The following is a 20,036-nucleotide window of genomic DNA, read 5'->3' as shown; positions in this document are numbered from 1 at the left end:
TTCCAATTTTGTGGGAACCTTTTGGGGAAGGTCCATTTCTGTTCCACCCTGACTGTGCCGCAGTGCACAAAGCTTTAAAGAGAATTTAGAGTCAATAATGTGCTGTTTAAATGAGGAGTGAGGAAGGAAACAGTGACTCATTTATACAGGGGTGGAGTATGACATGCCCTTTGTAGTATTAAAGTGCTGTTCATTGGGTTAAGATGCTGTCTGTGTGACCAGAGGGTCCCAGGTTACAATCCCTGGGTCAGAAGAGTGATGTCACTGTCGGGCCCATGACCCTAATTGCCCCAGGGACTGACTGGCCCGGATTTCTCAGTTGTATGTTGTTTGTGGGTAAAAGCATCTGCAAAATAAATGTAATTTACTCAGTGAGACTCTGTTCAGAATCCAGATTATTTTTTTCACTTATATGGTAATTACTGTATTGAATAAAGTACTCAGGGGTTTCTAGTCAATCTTAAATTTTGTTTCCACATGCCCAGCCTGGCATAACAGTATTAAAAAAAAAAAAAAAAAAAAATATATATATATATATATATATATATATATATATTTTTTTACACAATATCAAAATAACTGAAATGGAAAGGAAAACTTGAGAATTTTAAAAACATCCTTATTCTGTGAGGAAGTAGTATTTGTACGGCTTCCCCACAGCCCCCATCACTGTGACTCTCTGGCACAGTAGTACACAGCCGTGTCTTCAGCTTTCACGCTGTTCATCTGTAAATACAGCTGGTTCCCGCTGTTATCTCTAGCGATGGTGAATCTCCCCTGAACAGACTGGGCATAGTATATGTGGCTACTGCCCGTGTGGATAAAAGCAACCCACTCCAGTCTCTTCCCAGGAGCCTGTCTGACCCAGTGCATATGATAGCTACTGATTGTGAACCCAGAGGCTGTACATGTCTATCTGTGTGATTCTCCAGGCTTTTTAACTGCTGGTTTCGACTTAGTCTGTGTATCAACACCTAGAGAAATGAGAAAAACAAGTTGCTGTTGCTGAATATTTACTTAAGTATATAACCATCAGAACTACTGGGAATCATGTTAAAGACGCCACATTCAGATCCATTCACCTCTCAGTGCAGAGATAAGTATATGATGATGTCAGGTTTTGCATGAACTCCTCCTCAGATATACCTAAAGGTAGGTGGCAGAGTCAGGGCAGTGTGGGATCTCAAATGAGAAACAGGATCTGTACTATTTTACAGGGACTCATATGAGAAACAGGATCTGTACTATTATATAGGGACTTGTGTGATAGTACAGATCCTGATTTCTCACAAGGTGTTACGGTCCAGTCTAGGGTTGGAATGCAACAGAAAGGGAAGAGGGAAAAACAGGACAATCAGGGACGGAGGAAAGAGAACACAGGACACAAAGGGATATTTTTTTAGTTTTTTTATATTTTATACACACTTTCACAACATTGGGTGTATCAGACTTCAGGAGTGACCACGGCCAAAATAATAAACAAAACGCCACTACCGCACGAATGCCCAAACTAAGCTAATCATAACTGAGAAAACAAAATACAAACAAAACGACAATACTAATACCTAACTCCCTACCCAAATTAACAATAACACATCACGTTGCGCAAAAGCAAACTGGCAGTCACTCCTTACACACCAAGACACGAACTCACAAGAAACACAAAATCTGGTGACAGTACAGAAGGGCAAAAGCAAACGGACAGTCAGAAAATGCAGGCAAAGGGTCAAACCAAGGAAACAACAAACCAGAGCAAAAGTACCAAAAGAGGGCGAAGCCGAAATCAGAAACCAAAACAGTCATACACGGGCAAGCAAACCAATACAGTAAACCAATAAGCAGAGCTCCCGAGGTTGTCTAGCCGCCATCTTCTCTTCTCAGGACCCGGAAATGACGAGCGGTGCATCGGACGAGTCGTGGGCGGGGTCTGGATGGAGAGGCGGAGCCGAAGGTGCAGCCAGCGAATCGGGACGAGGGCAGGAAGGCACGTATCACCCCCCACACACACACAAGAGCGAACCCGGCAGGTGTTCACAGTCCCAATCGGGTCATACAAGGAAAAGCACCCAAACACAAAAGAACACAGAACCAAGAAAAACAGAAACCATCTGTGAATAACTGAAGGTGATGAGGTGTCAAGTTCTGGAGAGGGCCATTTCCTCATCAGCACTTGGTTACGATAGAAGTATGCAGTGGGGTGGTCTTTCAAGTCGGCCTTGTCCACAACAGAGGCACGACAAACCTCCAAGGAGGAGTCTGTCGTTTGTGCAGTGATCAGAGCGTCCGTAGTGGAGGGGACCTCTGGGGAAACAACAAGTTTCACAGGGACCCGCGATTCAGGATCACCTGTCGAAGTAGGCGCTGGGTCGGACATACATTTCTCGTGCCAGATTAATGTCGGTGAACTTGCGTCGCTGGGCCCACGTTAAAACACAAGCTGGAAACACCTGGGACAAATCCGCTGCAACATCATTTGCGCAGATCTCTGGTTCTGGAGCAACTTCAGGTAGGGGAACAATCCTCTTCCCCGCAATGTCATTCGCCAGGATGAACGTGAGCCCAGGAACAGGTAACTGGGTCTGGACCACAACACGTACAAATCCCGAAAAGTCAGGAGTACATAGATAAACAGTATGCAAAGGAACTACAGCCACACATATATCGATACCCTGCACCAATACGTCGGTGCCACAGTAAGTTGTACCATCTAAAGGTTCAATTAAGAAAGACTGAGCCGCTCCCGTATCCCGTAGGATAGTCGCAGGGTGACGTACCTTGCCTTCACCAAGCGACACAGAAGCAGGAAACAGAACATTGGATCAACAATACTAATTGAATTACCATCAGGACAGGCAACAACATGTACTTTCTTAGTTACAGCACGAGCATTCTTACGCTTTAGCGCGGGACAAACAGAAATGATGTGACCCACCTCGTAGCAATAGAAGCATTCTCTCTTCTCTACAGGTGGTGAAGAAGAAGCGGACGGAGACGATGTCACAGGATGGGGACCAAGTTTGTGAGGCAGAGGGGTTGGGGTGAACAGTCTTATGGTCAATACAAATTCGTCAGCAAGGGTGGCAGCTTCGGCTAAACAAGTTACCTTCTGTTCATTTAGGTACGCCACTACACAATTGGGAACACAATTCTAAAATTCTTCTAATAACAATTCCTTGAGCTGCTCAAAGTGAGAGACACCATTTGTCAAACAACAAAGCTTTCTCACGAGCAAACTCAACATGGGTTTGGCTGGCGGTTTTATCCAGCTTTCCGAAATTCTGCCGGTAAGTCTCAGGTACTAGTTCATACGCCCATAGCACAGTAGCCTTAACGATGTCATAATCTAGGCTCTGTTCTAATGCCAGAGCTGAGCAAACTTCCTGCGTCTTCCCCTCTAACTTGCATTGTAGCAGCAGCGACCACAGATGTCTAAGCCAGTTCAAGGTCGTAGCAATCCTCTTGAAAATAGCGAAGCAAGCATCCACCTCATGTTCCCGAAACACAGGAACGAGACTGATATGGCAACGTTAAAGCCTGAATTTTCACCTCCAATTCCCTGGGAGACTGGTGAACCTGAGGGAGAACGAAGACTAGATTTGAGGAGCGTCTAGGGCACCAGCCCGGTCACGGGTGGGCAGGCCGGCTTGAGGGGTCGTACTCGGTGAGTGTACCTTATGTGGAAGGGGCACAGGTTTTTGTTCACCCATGCTAATCCTCTGTAATGCCACCTCCTTGTCAGCCTCGACTTCCAATGCCCGGACACGGAGTAGCTGAGCCTGGTACTCCTGCTTTTTAATCTCCAGTTCCAGCTCCCTAAACCGAATTGTCAGCAGCAGGTCCTCCCTGGTTGAGCTAGTATTGCCGAGATCAACGCCGCTGGCTGCCGCTGCAGCCGCCAACCGCACGGGAGCGGACGCAACACTCGGCGAGCCCCCCAACTCAGGTAGGATACCCTGTCGAATTAGGTCGTCCAACAACACTTGCTTCATAACCTGCTTAGAGGTTTCAGCGGGGACCAAAACATTAAAGAACTCTGCTATTCCTAGCAGGACGTCCTTACGGCACTTATCGAACTGTTTGAGTGTGGGGTAGAGAGTGAAAGCAACAAGGTCGAACTGAGCCATTCCTACTAACACCACTACAACACCCCCCTCCCCCCACAAAAAAAAACCTCCAAACAAACACCAGAAAAGAGAAAGAAACGGATGAGCCCCCAATTTCTGTTATGGTCCAGTCTAGGGTTGGAGCGTAGCAGAAGGGACAGGCAATAGGGAAAAGGAGAAACAGGACAACCAGGGGCGGAGGAAAGGGAACACGGGACATAAAGGGATTTTTTTTTATATAGTTTTTTTTTTTTATAATTTTATATACATTTTCACAACATTAGGTGCAACAGACTTCGGGAGTGACACGGGCCAAAACAATAAACAAAACACCGTTACCGAACGATTCCCCAATCTAAGATGAACCTAAGTGAAAAAAACACAAACAAAAACGACAATACTAAGTCCTATCTCCCTAGCCAAACCAACCATTAAGCAACCCATCACGCAGAACAAAAATGGCGGCCACTCCATACGCATCACAGCACAACACACAGGAAACACAAAAGCCAAAATGACAGTGTCCGAGGGGGCAAGCAAAAGAATAGTCAACAAGCAGGCGGGAGATCAAGACCAAAGAAACAATCAAAGCCGGGGCGAAGGTACCGGGAAAGGGCGAGGTGAAAATATGAAACCAAGAAACAAAACTGCCATACACAAGTAATCCAAACATAATACAGCAAACCAATAACCAAAAGCAATGAGCAAGAGCTCTCAAGGTTTGTGAGCTGTGGCCTTATCTCTCCCAGACACAGGAAGTAGCGCTGAAGGCAGGGGGCGTGGCCAGGAGCGGGAGGCAAAGCTGAAAGTGCAGCTGGCGAATGGTGACGAGCGGAAGGTCCGAAGAATCTGCTTGGACCTCCTGCAAACACTTACGGCACGTAACAGTGCTGTATTAATTAAATTACTGAACACTATAATACAATACAGTATCACTGTACATAAATATTCAATTCAATTTTATTAACAGCGCATTTTCACGACGCTACATTGCCTCAAAGCGTTTATTGTAGTTTCGCTGCTGCATCTCGGTGGCTGGTTTTTGGCAGCTAATCATAAGCTTTGATGAGCCTATGCTTGTTACTGAGAGAAAATGACTTTCTTGTCATGTTTTCTGTGCACGCCGCATTAGCCTCGGATAGCCAGTGAGAAGCAGACGGGCTCCCGCAAGGTAGGATGATCAAAGTAAAAAAAAAAAAAGAAAACGCTGTTTTAATATATAACGTTTAAAAAGACCCGAAACAAACTCTGTAAGCGGACTACTTGATTACTATAGGTGAGTTATTTAAACAGAATTTGTACAGTAATGATTTTGTCGCAAGCTTTTTGAGCTATATATGCGACTGATCACTATTACCGGGATCACTATACGCAGTTTCCACTGAATTTATAAATATATTATGATTCCCGGTCCCGATGCTCCCCTTTGGATACAATTTCAGTCCCATCCCCAATCTAGGGGAAAGTAATGATTAATCAGCCGGCAACCACCCCGCACCCCAATGGTCAAATGTCACCTCATTGTAAGACCGTGGCCGATTTTTGTCGTCACGGTTGTTTGGCCGGAACAGATTATCAACGTCGGTACAGGAGACCTTGTTATTGGATCCATTCCGACTGAAAAGAAAGTCATTGTGAGGATGGAAATTTTATTATGTTAAACTTCCCGTAGGCACGCCATCGCTGTCACAACTAGGCATTTCATTGGCTGCAGTAGCTAGGTATCTCATTGGCTGTCCCGCTGAATTATATTTCCATGGAGACGATTGTACGTTCCAAGACTACGTAAGCAATAGCCGTGTATAAATTCTGAGGCGCAGTTCCCGAGTGTCAGTACGATATTTTGTAGCACTGTGTCTAGTTCCGTTCACTACACTTCATTGAATAAGATAAAGATTAGTGATCTTATTATTTGAAATAATCTTTCAAGCACCCCAAAATGTGCAGCAAAATGAATGCAGTCTGGCACGTGGAGGTGCACTTTGAACAGCAGGGTAAAGCAGAGAGTATCTGCTTCAGAATACATCGAAGCAAGAAAAGGTGCTTTGTTGTTCTGCCGATGGAAGATGATAAACTGAGCGAGTCTGGCCAGGCTCTGCTCAGAAATGTTGCATCAAAGTTCCTCCACCTGGACCGCAACTTACCTCATGGTGAGGAACCATGCACCCCTGCGGTCCAGGATACATGCTGCAGCCCAGCCACAGCAGCTGCGACAGGTACTGCATCACCTGCGGATAGCACACCTTTCAACAGAGTGATTAGCATATGCCCATGGCCCAAGCTCAAGAAGAAGGTAATGGAAAGTGGTAAAAAGGCCTGTATACTCACCCTACATTATTGTCTTCAGGTGGTGCAGACTATGAAGGAGACCCCGAGGCCCCAGATGTTATTTTGGGCAGCAGACATGGGAGGATCAGTTCTTTCATTAGATCCTTCCTGAGGATTCCAAAGATGCTCCTCAAGGTACTGGGCTTAGTTTTGAGGAGTTAAAATGGTGCTGGACGTATGGGCAACAAAACGAAAGAAGTCTGGCACGTTCATTTCGTGCATTTCGAACAGCGGGGCAAGACAAATTGTCAGCTTCAGCATTTATCGAAGCAAGAATAGGTGCTTCGTTGTTCTGCTGGAGTTGTTATGCTTCAGGTAACACTAGTCTGATGGTTGGTGTTGGCTCTGTTCACCACAGAATATCAAGAAACGACGGGCTCCATGTGCAAGCTAAGACTGTCTTATGGACGGAGCAAGAACTGTGGCTACCATGTGGTCAGTTACAGTATATTGTAAATACTGTAAAATGTGCTTTCAGTAAAATCTTGCACCCTACTGTATTGTTGTCTGGTTATATTTATGTACAATCGCACAACTAACTTTTATCGCTGTTCTGTTGGCATCAGGACAGGTAAAATATTGATCCTAAGCAGGATTTATCCTTTGCTTATATTAATGGTTTATCCATGGCTGCTTCATTTATTCCCAATGAATGCACTTCAACGATCTGTGTTCCTTAGGGATATCGCAGCAGTTTCTTGAACTTTATCCAGTTCACACTCTTTTCACTCAAGTGTTTGTGGAGAGTCTTCCCTAATTTACTGCAAAAAGTTACTTAATTGTTAGTTGTAGTTAATTGTTAATTGTAAAAAGTTACACTGTCAAAGTTACTTAAGCTTCACTATAAAATGTCCTGACATCTTCAAGAACTTATCACTAATGTTCCCTCAAAGCCTCCAAATGCTCACTGGACGTCCTCTGATAATATCTTAAATACCTTTAAAGGACTCCACAGACAAATGTTCGTGCGAATGTTCAGAGGACATCCTGAAGACATTATTCAGTAAACTGGGATTGCATAAATCTGCAGAAATCACTCCACCTGCTGGTCATTGGAAGTTACTACTCCAACCTACTACGTGCCTTTCATGATTCAGAAAAAAAAGAAGAAACGTTTTGTGGTTCCACAAAAGCATTGCCTGCATGACAAGTTCACTTCAGAGACGAAGTGCATTTTGTGGCTTAGAAATTGAACATTAAAGGGGGCGAAATTCATTTTGTGATTCAGAAAATATGCACAGAATGTATTTCATTAACGAGATTACTGTGCATCTTTCATCACATGCATTTTGTCCTCAAATGACTATTTCGCAAGCTTCCCGCATGACTCGAGGGCTCCTCGCGGTGAACTGGTCACACAACACATTAACCAGAAAATATTTAAGACATGTTTACTTCGTAAGGTAGAACAAAATAGGGCAGGATCGCACGTGTGCACACTGATTCGAGAAGGCATTAGGACAAAACGCGTTTGTGTGAGAGGTGTAAATAACACTGGTCAACAGTCATTTTGCTAATGGAAGTCTGTCACCTGTACCTTATAAAATTCGACATGCTAATTCTAAATCTGAAAACCGTTTTTGTCCATCACGTCGGTTATGCGCAAGTTATGCGCCGGTTTGTGTTTATACCATTTTCGTCGTTAACGCTGCCGTGATGCATCGGTACTTTACTGTGTGTGTAATATTATATTCCATTTTTGGACATCTCATTGATAAATTTACTACTAATACTACTGGTTTACAAATGTACGTCATTGTGCTTACTTTTTACCTTTGTTTCCATTTTCATAGACAATATGAATAGGCGAGGTTGTGTGAACCATCCCGATAACTTCTGTTACGTCTGCGGACAATTTACTGCACAAGATCAGCGAAAGAATATGTCCAGCATATTTAGAAGTGCATACTACCATTATTTTGGCTGCAAAGTTGGCGATCAGAATAAAGCATGGGCACCTCATGTATGCTACACTGTCTGCTATTCCGGTTTAACACAGTGGCTGAATGGCAAAGGACAGAAAATGCCATTCACTGTGCCAATGGTGTGGCGTGAACCAACAGACCATCACTCAGACTGTTATTTTTGCATGACAAACATTGCTGGATTTACAAAGAAGAATAAATCAAGGATTGTGCGCTGGTGGAGAACATGTTGACAGCCTATCAGGCAATGGGTGCCCGAATGTCACTGAAGATGCACTTCCTGCATTCGCACCTTGACTTCATTCCATCCAGTCTTGGCGATGTAAGTGATGAGCATGGGGAAAGATTTCATCAAGATATGAAGCCGATGGAAAGCAGATATCAGGGAAAGTTCAATCCCAGTATGATGGGAGACTACTGTTGGTTCTTGCAAAGAGACACTAATGCACAGTACAAGCGTAAAAGCAAGTGTCTCAAACATTTCTGAACATGCTGACATCACTTTTTGTGAGTTAAGAGAGCTATAAATGTATGCTGTAGCATCTGTCTGTATGCGTGTTCATGACTGTTTTCACAGTAACCCTTTAACACAAGTTTGGTATGACATAGTTCATACTCGTAATATTGTACCGATATGGCAATTTGTCTAAAACATCAGCAATGTGCATCTCTGAAACCTGACATGTTAGCTGAATTTCAATTACAAATCTGAAATCAGCGTCAAAAAATGAACTAGGAACAGTTATTAAGTACTCAATGTAGACCAGTGTAATCTGCGTTTGACTAAAATTAACTACTAATAAGCAAAGTGTGGTCCATCGTTATTCTGTTCAAAGTGATTTATATGATTGTCAGCTTTTAAGAGTGCTGGACCAAAGTACTAGAGTGAAGCCTATTCCAAGTCTAGTACGTGTACTTCATAAGACAAGCATAACAATTACAACACATAGCCTAGATATATTGACAGCAGGCATACCTGTTGGAGCCGTTCTAAATTGCTTTATTTTTTTCGTAATCCTTCTCAAGATGGCGAGAAACACTCCGTGCACTCACCAAGACTCCTTCGATCTCAATGCTGGTCCCATAAGTCGCAGCGATATGAAGCAACTCCTTCGCAATGTCGATGAATCCTTGTCCTTCTATAAAAACAAAAGGTCTCAAATCTTGACCCCCACATGCGAGCCACTGTGTTTCTGAGCCCGACCTTCACAATTTCTGGAATTTCTCGCTTCACAAAACTAGTTATTTTTGCCTGCACTTCATTACCAAACGATCTGCTGCTACAAGTGTTGGTATGTGATGAATCCAGCATTCAGCGGCGGTCATTTTCTCCGCACTTGCTGCTAACGAACTGTTGTGTCACGCAGAGGGGTATCCCAGGAAAAACGGAATTACAATCGGTTCGTGTTTGGTATTCCACGGAGATCCTTAGCATGACGCAAAGATCCCTATCTATCGCCTTGATTTCGAAATTTTCAATTCATGTTTTTCAAGTTGATCGATTTCTTTAAACTTATACGACAAATTCAGCGGCCAAACACAACCTTGCGAAATATATGGGACTATTCTAAGGTAAGTTGAGATCATTAACTATGTTTCAACTATAAACTGATGAAGTTTCATAGAGATCTGAAGATCAGAAACGAAGAATTTTGCTCAGGTCAAATGTTGTCTCCGAGTATGCGGGGCAGCCGCCATCTCAGAACAATAAAAAAAATCCATGAAAAATAAGGTTCAAAATCGGGCGTGATTAAATGATTCGAGTAATGTAAAAATGTTAATAATACTTTTAATATATTTTAAAGCACGACAAAGCAATAAGCTTAATAACGGGTCGTGCTAATTAATTAATTAAAACTATAATTAACAGACATTGTGAATCCGTTTTCATAATAATATATTCTCACTGTCCTGGAAATTTCACTTTAAAATAGAGAAACAAAAAAAATTGTGATAAATTTTCTGTAATTTTAAGCAATTCGCGATCACAGTGTTCACATTAAACAAAAAAGGCCGTACAAATCAAAAGTAAAATTAGTGTAACTTTTTTGTTTCTCAACCGATTTTCAAAATCTTGGTGTATTTATTTAGCTCTATCGTGTCATACTATTCATAATTTTTTTGGAACATGTTAATTTTTTTTGTCACATACCTACAAGTGTGTTTCTGCATGCCAGTCGTCCCCGAGTCAGGTGCATATTTGACTATGACTTTGCACGTATAACAAGCAGCGTAGGGAGTTGGTACTCCGTCGCACTCTACTCTTACAAACTTTTTTAAAATTGCGGGCTTCCCCAAGAGATCCGTAAAAGTCATGCAGGGATCATAAACTCCTACTCCGCGTTGCGACGCCGTTTTCACTAACTCCATGTTTCTTACTGACTGGCGCCGGCTGTTACCCACATGTCACGCGCTAATCAGGTGACCGCTTCCATTCGATCATGGATATTTATCATAGCAGTTTATGCCTTATAGGTTATGTATTCAACCAACATAGCAGACGGGAGATTTTAAAAAACGACTACTCGGTCAATTAATGACTTTACTCATATTTATTCGAATCACAAGTGTAAATATATAAATTATGAAGGAAACCGCTTATATCATTCTCTTTCAGCTATGGCCGCAGTGCATTGTGGGTCGAATCGCCATTTTGGGTGAATACAACTCAAGTGCAAACGTTAGCCTGCGGCATTGTCTTTCGTGAGAGGCACGTGGTAGAAATGGTAAAAAGTTGGAGCACAACATGAGTTTTTTTCGGTTTCCCACTTGGAAAAGAGGATATGGACAGCAGGTAGAACGAAGAGGCGTCGGGTGGCCTGGGTCGCAGCGGTGAGATGGAATGAGATCACTTTCAACACGGTATCTCCCTTAATGCGTGTTTGCTCTCGGCATTTTCTTGGGTTCAAGTAAGATGTTTTTTGTTTAAGTAGTATTACTGAATATGCATTTTTTTGTCTTCTTAAGTTGGTATTTTCACGTTGTTTAACCTGCGCTAGCCTCACTACGGAGGGTAACAAAAATAGGTTAATCTGCTCCTGTTAAACTTAGCGTTACAGAGTGAATGTTTTTTAAAGACAAAAGTAAACAGCAAAACTGTAATGACACGTTTATCAGTGCATATATGTGTATATTCTCGTGCTTGGATTATATGCCACAATGCTGTATAAGGCTGTCACTGTGTGCTGTGCCCTGACAAACCAATAGCCAAATATAGTTTAAGTTTAGAAACATTTACAAGTACGGTTTCTAACGTTTCACATGATGTCTGGAAGGATCTGTATAAACGCATTGTACACCGATTCTGTATTCTGCTTGCCACTTCACTTTATTGGCCATATTTAAAATAAAATATATGTTCAGGCAGAGACATTTTTGTGGTGTTCTTTACTCTTCTCCTATCTGAAACACCTAAATTACGAGTGTGTTTTGGTAATGAAAATTGCTTATTACTGATTACATAAAACATTACGTTTTTGTGGAGAATAAAGAACACTGAATATGAAATTTTAAGTTTGCTAACCAAACGTGTTTACAGCCGCGAATGGGGGCGTGTCAGACAGTGCAGACACGTGACTGACAAGGAATCGTGTCTGTCTGGGAAAAATTGATATTCATAACCGATCTTTTTCTTCTTTATATGTAAGGCAGAAACCCATGTAATTGAGATTTATATAGTTATTTAATGAACATAAACCAATCAAATGGACAGCGTTGCCATATACTTAATTTTACTAATAATTTCAAAGTACAGTATAGGCTAGCTATTTCGAACAATTTTCAACTTACAGTGCTGTATAAATTAAATTACTTAACTGTGTTATTCGGATACGCTATAATACAATACAGTATCGCTGTAGATAAATATTCAATTCAATTTTATTAACAGCGCATTTTCACAACACAACATTGTTAATCAGCCGGCAACCCCCCCCCCCCCCCCCATGGTCAAATTTCACCTCATTGTAAGACCGTGGCCGATTTTTGTCGTCACGGTTGTTTGGCCGGAACAGATTATTAACGTCGGTACAGGAGACCTTGTTATTGGATCCATTCCGACTGAAAAGAAAGTCATTGTGAGGATGGAAATTTTATTATGTTAAACTTCCCGTAGGCACGCCATCGCTGTCACAACTAGGCATTTCATTGGCTGCAGTAGCTAGGTATCTCATTGGCTGTCCCGCTGAATTCTATTTCCATGGAGACGATTGTACGTTCCAAGACTACGTAAGCAATAGCCTTGTATAAATTCTGAGGCGCAGTTCCCGAGTGTCAGTACGATATCTTTTAGCACTGTGTCTAGTTCTGTTACCTACACTTCTCTGAATAAGATAATAAAGATTAGTGATCTTATTATTTTTAATAATCTTTCAAACACTAAAATGTGCACTAAAATGAATGCAGTCTGGCACGTGGAGGTGCACTTTGAAGAGCAGGGTAAAGCAGATAGTGTCTGCTTCAGAATACATAGAAGCAAGACAAGGTGCTTTGTTGTTCTGCCGATGGCTGATAAACTGAGTGAGTCTGGCCAGGCTCTGCTCAAAAATATTTCCTTAAAGTTCCTCCACCTGGACCGCAACTTACCGCATGGTGAGGAACCATGCACACCTGCGGTCCAGGATACGTGCTGCAGCCCAGCCACAGCAGCTGCGACAGGTACTGCATCACCTGCAGGATCGCACACCTTTCAACAGTGATTAGCATATGCCCATGGCCCAAGCTCAAGAAGAAGGTAATGGAAAGTGGTAAAAAGGCCTGTATACTCACCCTGCATTATTGTTTTCAGGTGGTGCAGACGGTGAAGGAGACCCCGAGGCCCCAGATATCATTTTGGGCAGCAGACATGGGAGGATCGTTTCTTTCTTCAGATCCTTCTGGAAGATCCCAAAGATGCTGCTCAAGGTACTAGGCTTGGTTTTGAGGAGTTAAAATGGTGCCGGACGTATTAGGAGTTATTATGCTTCAGGTAACACTAGTCTGATGGTTGGTGTTGGCTCTGTTCACTACAGAATATCAAGAAACGACGGGCTCCATGTCCAACCTAGGACTGTCTCCTACCACCAGACCAAGGGCAGCCAAAGTCCTCCTCCGCAGCCTCTTTGCAGCCTAATTTTTGGGCTGCTCTTATGGGATGAAGATATCCCCGTAACCCTGCGAAGGAGTAAGAACTGTGGCTGGTTACATCCATCCATCCATTTTCTCCTACCACCAGACCAAGGGCAGCCAAAGTCCTCCTCCGCAGCCTCTTTGCAGCCTAATTTTTGGGCTGCACTTATGGGATGAAGATATCCCCGTAACCCTGCGAAGGAGTAAGAACTGTGGCTAGTTACATCCATCCATCCATTTTCTCCTACCACCAGACCAAGGGCAGCCAAAGTCCTCCTCCGCAGCCTCTTTGCAGCCTAATTTTTGGGCTGCTCTTATGGGATGTAAATATCCCCGTAACCCTGCGAAGGAGCAACAACTGTGGCTACCCTGTGGTCAGTTACATCTATCCATCCATCCATCCATCCATCCATCCATCCATTTTCCAAACCGCTTATCCTACTGGGTCGCGGTAGCCTCAGCATGTTTTTGGACTGTGGGGGGAATCCGGAGTACCCGGAGGAAGCCCCACGACGACATGGGGAGAACATGCAAACTCCGCACACATGTGACCCAGGCGGAGACTCAAAGCCATGTCCTAGAGGTGTGAGGCAACAGTGCTAACCACTGCACCACCATGCCACCCCGTGGTCAGTTGCAGTATATTGTAAATAAAATGTGCTTTCAGTAAAATCTTGCACCCTACTGTATTGTTGTCTGGTTATATTTATGTACATCGCACAACTCTAACTTTTGTTGCTGTTCTGTTGGCATCAGGACAGATAAAATATTGATCCTAAGCAGGATTTTTCCTTTGCTTATATTAATGGTTTATCCATGGCTGCTTCATTTATTCTCAATGAATGCACTTCAAAGATCTGTGTTCTTTATGGGTATCACAGCAGTTTCTTAAACTTTATCCAGTTCACACTCTTCTTTTCTCTCAAGTGTTTGTGGAAAGTCTTCCCTAACTTACTGCAATTAACACGCTTCATACCAGAGTGACTTAGTACATAGGTTTGAAGCTATACACATTTGTAAAATTTTTGCCACAGTGCTGTGCTTGCCACTGTTTCAGACTTTAGACCTGAATCTTTATATCTGAAATAAATATTAAATACATACTGAAAAAAATATAACCTTCAATCAACTTTGTTGATTTGAAGAATTCACAACTAACATTATATATTGAATTAATTTAAACAGCTATTTTTATTTAAACTAGATCTTTAAATTAGATCCACGGACCAATCTAATTATTTCAAGTTGTGCTACGTAAAAAAAAAAGTTGGCTTTATTGACATAAAGTAAATAACACATTTAATATTATCCGAAATGTTTAATTGTACAAATTAATTATTCTAAATTCTCAGATATAAAATATTCATTTGAAATGATTAGCTAAATTAAAAATGTTTTACAGTAAATGCATATTGATCAATGAGTACTCAAAACATTATTTTAGAACAAATGTTATTTTATCCATAAACGTACGTTAAAAACATACAGTGGGGTAGGGTGTGCAGCAATGTAAAAATATTAACTGCTACAACAAGATATATAAACAGTCCACATAACTTCCCCAAGTACACATGGCCTACCTGGCCCTGTGAGATTGGTGGTCTGAACAGTGACAAGGTAAGTGCAGCTTCCAACATCAACATCTGTTACAAAATCCGATTGCTGAGGTAAAGTAGACCCTTCCTTACCAAACACCAAGTAACTAAATCATTATACAATTATGATTCATTAAAAAACTGCTAACTAAACATTAAAATGTTGGTTATGTTACAAGAAAATTTCACCCAGGTGATCACAGGGATATGTGGGTTTCTGGGGTGTGAGGGTCAGGCCAGAATATATTGTGTGTATATGTCCAATTTATGGCACCATTCGTTAGGCAGAGTCAAACTGTTGCTCTCAAACATTGTTCTCTTAATCACCTGAGTCAGTGTACTGTAGAAGGGATTAGGGCTGCAACGATTCATCGAGTAACTCGATTACAAAAAATCCTCGATGAGAATTCTTTGCTTCGATGCTTCAAAAAATGAAAAAATGTCTAAAGTTTGGGACCATTTCAATCAAAAGAAAAGCGAACATACTGTACAGTGTGTCCATTGTAAAACCGAATTAGCTTACCACAATAGCACAATGTTAATGATTCAACATCTCAACAGAAAGCACCCAGTCTATGCATGCAGCACACAGAGCAGAGCCAGCATACAAAGTAAGCGAGAGTGCTTCACTCACATTGGCCGCTAAAACAGACATGCGATAGAAACGTATTTATGGGCATATGTGTGAATAAAAAAGTATAACGAGATTCAGCCCAAGCAGTCCTTATTTTCCTCAATAAATACACTGATACAACAACAGTGAAAATGATGCTGTCGTAGTTAATTAACATGGAGCTGGAGCCTGTCTGTATACTAAGAGCAAAGAGACGGTTCCGTTACAGAGATGGTGAACTCAGGTGCAGTGAAGGAAAACAACAGCAGTGCTTGTAATCTCTACTAAACCTGTACTGGTAAAGAGCTGGCGAGAGTCTGTAATCAAACCTGCTGTTCAACAAGCTGAAAGGTGAAGAAAAGCGATGTTTTCAGCTGCTCCCATCCACCGCCGTTTGTCTTCCACAGCAGCAAAGCTACAGTAAAGCTATACAAGTTAAAATAGAAGCTGTTTGTATGCAGATAAACTGTTAGCTTAGTTTGACACAATATTTAAATTTGGCAACTTGCAGCAGGCTGACAACAGCCGTCACACTTTGTCGCAATGATACCTGAAGCATGCAGGAGTGAGTCTAAGGGGGAGCATGGGGTGTTGTCAGCTAGATCTGTTTCAAGGCCTTAGTAATATTACTCTGTAGCTTGATTAATATGAATAATATTACATAATTATATTTATAATATATTTCTATTATTATAACATAAACATTAGACCATAACACCCCCCCCCAACAGCCTTGGGCCAGTGAGTCTCTGAGACACTGAATTATCGAACCGCCACATGCTCCTTTAAAGGCTTACATACACACTCATTCTCTAACACACTTAAACACACACACACTCATTCTCTAACACACTTAAACACACACACTCTTACTCACATTCACTTACATACACGAACATGAGCACAGCATTCCTATCTCATCCAGGAGATACAATCCTGTCAGAACTTTTTTATGCCTCCTATAAATGTACAAGAACACAGAAAGTAAAGGCCATTTTAATTCATGCCTTAATTTAAGATATATGTATACTTTTATTTGACATCATTTTATTTATTTTTGCATTTAAGAAAGTGTTTTCTTTTAAAAAGCAAAACAAATATGTACATAAATGCACTAAAAGGGTTTAATTCTTTTGTCAGTTGTTTTATGGAGTTCAGTCATTAAAAATGTTCCTAAAATGGATGGTACTTGCACTCCGTGGTAGAATACGGCAACTGTGAGACACTGTGCAATATTTGTAGCCGGGAGAAGCGCAATTTCGTTCTACTATGCACTCTGGAATTGTATGGTCCGAATGACAATAAAGTTCACTTTGACTTTTCACCGCTCCATCCGACGCTTGGCATTGTGCTTGGTAATGTGAGGCTTGCATGAGCTGCTCGGCCATGGAAGCCTGTTCCACGAAGTACAGTTTGTGTGTTGGAGTTCAGGCCAGAGGAAGCTTGGAAATCTGCAGTTATTGAGTCAGCAGAGCGTTGGCGACTTTTACACACTGTGCACCTCAGCACTTGCTGACCCCGCTCTGTTACTTCACGTGGTCTGCCACTTTATATATATTTATTTATATTTCACAACCGTCACCATCGTCATCATTTTCTGTTTGCTGCTTCCAATGAAGGCTGCAATTTTACTATAACCTGACATAATGCAGTTATCCTCAGTTTGATTTAATGTATAAAAGCACTCGGTGTTCAGAGTGACTAATCTGTGAAAGCCAGTTTATTTTTCCAAACAGTAGAATGAAAAAAGTTTTAAAACTAAGTGATTATAAGAGAAAAACAATAAGGTGTCAAGAGAGAGGAGTGAAGAACAGAGTGAAAGAGATGAAGCACAAGGGTCAAATAGACCCCAACTTTGCTCTTCTTTGATATCATCTTGTCTTTAGTAACTAACGTGTTCCTGTTGACCAGTCGAGAACTGTAGCCCCTTACTGTTAAAAAAAAAAAACATTCCTTTTCCTGAACTAGTACTACATAGTGCATAGAGCTAAGATCCAACCCCCATAGATGCCGAGCTAATTGTTTCATTTGATCAAATGACCAGGGAGATAATTGCTTTAATCTGGCATTAACCGCATAATCAGTGATGTGCTCTTATCTAACCTGAATAACCTGCAGAGAAAACTCCAGCTGGGCAAATGGAGGATCCAGGACTATAATCTGTGCAGATTGTTATTAAATGAGCTTAATGGCTAAGGGCAATTCCCAAAAATGTTGAGTGAAAACTGCTGTAAGTGAAAGTAATATTTCCCCTTGGGGAGGCACCCAACCTTGAACTGTGGCTTCCTGTTTTTTGTTAAGCTACAGAGTCTTATATAACGCATTAATCCAGCCATGAAAGTGCCTCAGTTAATCAAAAATATACATTATTGCGCAACAATACTTTCTCTGTTATTCATTATTAATTTCTTCATCCATAATTAAATTACAGTTATTGTGGGTAATACGAAACAATTTAACTTGAAGTTGTCTCAAACCACATTTCTATGAGTTTTATAGTTAAAATAGCCAATAAAAGACAGATACAATTTTCCAATAAGGAGGTAATATAAAGCTATTTCCATATTGATTTGAGGGTGTGTAAGAACTCCCATAAACAAGATGGATTGTGGTTATTATTTAACAAATCATAGGGCAGATACAGAAACGCATTGAACATGTGACTATCCCTTGATGTTACGTATCTTCAGCGAACCTGTAGCCAGCTTTTTTTTCCTTTGAAGGTACATGAAGCCGTCTTGTGGGCTCACAATCTACAGGATGGAAGGTGGGGGTCAGGAGCAGTGTCATTTGTGCAGCAGGTATGAATGGGAAGGACCCGGATGGATCAGACCTTGGCGATGGACATTGGCGTTGGGAACATGGAAGGTTTCTGGCTGGTAAAGAGGCGGAGCTAGTGTGGGAATGCATATGAGAGTGAATGTTGTGTGAGTGTGCCCTGCGATGGGCTGGCCCCCCATCCTGGGTTGTTCCCTGCCTCGTGCCCATTGTTTCCGGGATAGGCTCCAGACCCCCCGTGACCCAGTAGGATAAGCGGTTTGGAAAATGGATGGATGGATGGATATTCTCCCCCTAATTTCCACTTATGGCCACGAGTTCTAGTATTTAAACTAATATTGAAATAACCATTTGGCTGAACCGCATCCAGACCCGTTAGAATCTTATATAACTGGATCACATCGCCCTTTAGTCTCCTTTGCTCGAGGCTAAACAGATTCAGCTCAGCTAACCTCTACTCATAAGACATTCCTCTAAGACCAGGAATCATTCTTGTAGCCTTACCTTTTCCACGGAAGCAATGCCCTTCTTAAGGTATGGTGACCAAACCTGCATAGAATATTCTAGGTGGGGTCTTACCAAGGAATTATACAATCGTAGCATCACTTCCCTTGTCTTAAACTCCACATACCTAGAGATGTAACCCAACATCCTCATACACTGAAGAGAGTGGGACATGGAAGCATCAACATACACACCGATGTCTTTCTCATAATCAGCTACCTTTATTTCAGTGGAACCCATAAAATATCTGTACTTTATATTTCTGCTCCCTGCATGGATTACCTTACATTTATCTACGTTAAATTTCATCTGCCAGGTATCAGCCCAGTCGCTAATTAAATCCAGATCCCGTTGTAGCTTTGCTGCTGCTAGATCAGTATCTGCTACACCACCCACCTTGGTATCGTCTGCAAATTTAACCAGTTTACTGTACGTATTGGTGTCAATATCGTTAATTTGAATCAGGCACAATAGTGGTCCTAAAATTGAACCCTGCTGCGGTACCCCGCTATGAACGCAGGCCCACTGTGACATTGTGCTACTAATAACTACTCACTGCTTCCTGTCAGATACACAGTTTTCAATCCATGCTGCTAGAGTTCCTAGAATCCCTGCAGCTTTGTATTCTGGAGGTTGTGGGCAAAACGCAGGGAACAGCCCAGGATGGGGCGCCAACCCATTGCAGAATATTAGGTACCTTCCAAGGATATTTTAGCAAAATGTCCAATGGTTCAGAATGCAGATGAGGACCTTTGGGGCAGATTATCCTATTTTTAAAAAGTAGGACCAGGACAATTATCACAACTCTCAGCCTGCCTAGAAAAAGCTAGAGAAGTACTGTAGAGCAGGAATGTGCGGGGCAGGGTGTTTGAAAACCAGAGGCATAACGGAGGGTTAGCGTTAGGGTTAACCCTAACCCACCCCTAGAAAGAATGGATTTATCGTAGACCCACTTAAAAATTTTCGAAAATGTGCATGTGTCAGACGAGAAGTGCATATATGCAGTTATACGGTATAACAGTATACCCACCTACCAAGACAGCATTACACCACTGCTGAGCACCTTCCTGTTCTGCCTCCTTAA

General features: G+C 41.9%; 1 long non-coding RNA gene across 2 annotated transcripts; it reads right to left on the bottom strand.

Moving 5' to 3' along the window:
- Window positions 1–1,392: 1,392 nt before the first annotated feature.
- LOC125741988 (uncharacterized) lies at window positions 1,393–10,711 on the bottom strand. Of its 2 annotated transcripts, XR_007397954.1 has the most exons (3): window positions 10,509–10,711; window positions 2,377–9,495; window positions 1,393–2,301 (listed from the first exon to the last, which is right to left on the bottom strand). It is a non-coding gene; the product is annotated as an uncharacterized LOC125741988 (long non-coding RNA). The 2 variants fall into 2 exon arrangements; XR_007397953.1 differs by having other exon boundaries at window positions 1,393–9,495.
- Between the last annotated feature and the right edge of the window lie 9,325 nt (window positions 10,712–20,036).

Source organism: Brienomyrus brachyistius, chromosome 5 (genome assembly GCF_023856365.1).
Source record: "Brienomyrus brachyistius isolate T26 chromosome 5, BBRACH_0.4, whole genome shotgun sequence".
In the NCBI taxonomy this organism is placed as follows: domain Eukaryota; kingdom Metazoa; phylum Chordata; class Actinopteri; order Osteoglossiformes; family Mormyridae; genus Brienomyrus; species Brienomyrus brachyistius.
The sequence above is the reverse complement of the archived record's forward strand: the minus strand, read 5'-3'. Positions and strand labels throughout refer to the sequence as shown.